This window comes from Papaver somniferum, chromosome 2 (genome assembly GCF_003573695.1).
Source record: "Papaver somniferum cultivar HN1 chromosome 2, ASM357369v1, whole genome shotgun sequence".
Lineage (NCBI taxonomy): Eukaryota > Viridiplantae > Streptophyta > Magnoliopsida > Ranunculales > Papaveraceae > Papaver > Papaver somniferum.
In genome coordinates, this window is record NC_039359.1 from 149,152,331 (window position 1) to 149,154,522 (window position 2,192).

A 2,192-nucleotide genomic window follows, 5' to 3' on the forward strand; every position below is an offset into this window, starting at 1 on the left:
AATACCAACAGAAATTCTCGGTCGAGAACTTCCGTCAGTTCGCGGACTGAGTCTGCGGACTGGGTTCGCGGACTTGGCAAGCCAATTCCACAATCCTACCGATTTCTTTTGATCAACAAAGTTCAAAAACTTCGGTTCAAGGAATACATGGTTATATAATCTAAACTCTCATTTCAATCATTGAAACATTCTCAGAGGGCGATATTCAGTCGTGAAAAACAAAAGACCTTTTTCGTCAGAGCAATTTCCAAAGTGATTGAAACTTTCATGACTTTCGTCATTAGGTGAAGATAAACCTGATCAAAGCGAAACTCTTTACCAACACATGATTTCGAGTAAAAGATAAGCAATGAATACTCAGTTCGAAATATCAAGTGTATATGATCTAGTATATATAGCATACGACTTTTTTCTCATAAGAAGTAGGAGAAAAATAGATAGACTTTCGAGTGATATATAGATAAGTTCAAGTCTTCACATAAATTTTTGTTTTTAAAGTTCCACGGTTCCTTGGTCGTCGTTGTGGTTGAATCACCATGAAGTTCTTGGGCTCAACTACACTCTTCATATCCTAGTCCGAGACTTAGCTAATAGGTTAGAAATCAAGACTTTATAGTTTTGATCACTAACATTGAAAACATGCTTGATATAGCTACGCATGCGAGTTTGACCGAGATATGCTCTAACAGGAAGGGTGGCCGTTGATTGTTGCAAACCCTTGTTTGGCAGACAGCGGCATGGTTTAGGGCCGGCTGTTATGGTCGGCATGCCTTGGCCCGGAAATGCGGCTGGCACGGCATGCCATTGGCACATGTGGCATGGTTGGCATGCCTTGGAGTGGTTGGCATACCTTGGAGTGGAAAGATTGCACGGCATGCCATTTGCACTCGTGGTGTGGCTGTCATGGTTGCCATGCCTTGGCGGGGAGATGTGGCTGGCACGGCATGCCATTGGCAAATGTGGTGCGGCTGGCATGGTTGGCATGCCTTGGCGCGAAGACGTGGCTGGCATGGTTTTCCATTGGCATGGTGGTGCGGCTGGCCTGGTTGGCATGCCTTGGCGTGGAGATGTGGCTGGCACGGGATTCCATTGGCACATGTGGTGCGGCTGGCATGGTTGGAATGCCTTGGAGCGGATATGTGGTTGGCATGGTTTTCCATTGGCACGGTTGTGCGGCTTGCATGGTTGGCATGCCTTGGCGCAGAGACGTGGCAAGTATGGTTCGCCATTGGCATAGTGGTGCGGCTGGCATGGTTGGCATGCCTAGGCGCGGAGACGTGGCTGTCATAGTTTTCCATTGGCACTGTGGTGCCGCTGGCATGGTTGGCATGCCTTGGCGCGGAGATGTGGCTGGCGCGGCATGTCATTGGCACATGTGGTGTGGCTGGTATGGTTTGCATGCCTTGGCACGGAGACGTGTCTGACATGGTTTGCCATTGGCACGGTTGTGGGGATGGCATGGTTGGCATGCCTTGGCGCGGAGATGTGGCTGGCACGGCATGCCATTGGCACATGGGGTGCGGATGGCATGGTTGGCATGCCTTGGCGCGGAGACGTGGCTGGCATGGTTTTCCATTGGCACGGTTGTGCGGCTGGCATGGCTGGCATGCCTTGACGCGGAGACGTGGCTGGCATGGTTTTCCATTGGCACGGTGGTGGGGCTGGCATGGTTGGCATACGTTGGCGCGGAGACGTGGATGACATGGTTTTCCATTGGCACGATGGTGTGAGAATTAGTGTTTTATATATACGAAGACGATGTTAGTCAATACCAAGGGTTATGCCGTGGAACATGACACATGTATAAAAAAAGGTACCATGGTAATTCTTACGTAGGCATTTTTATTGATTCAATAAATGCGCTAGTGGTAATAGTGACGTCATGTCAGATGTACGGTTTTACGATTTTAACGATAAGCTAAAAACCACCATCAATATTAAGTCCCCTGCTTAGCTCGGAACATGAGCATTTTTGCGAGGTAAGCATGAGATGGTGACAGGCAAGGAAATAATCGAAATGAAAAGTCATGAAAAGATGGTCAAGAAGACCCGGCTAACCTTTTTCGAGAGGTAAAGAGAGTTTGTGATTCTCGTGTTGGCGGCCTTGCATAAATTCTACTTGTGGTGTTGCTGGCTAGACCGTGAAATGGTAGAGGCGGTTGCAGACTGCTGGCTTGGATACACGTTATTTT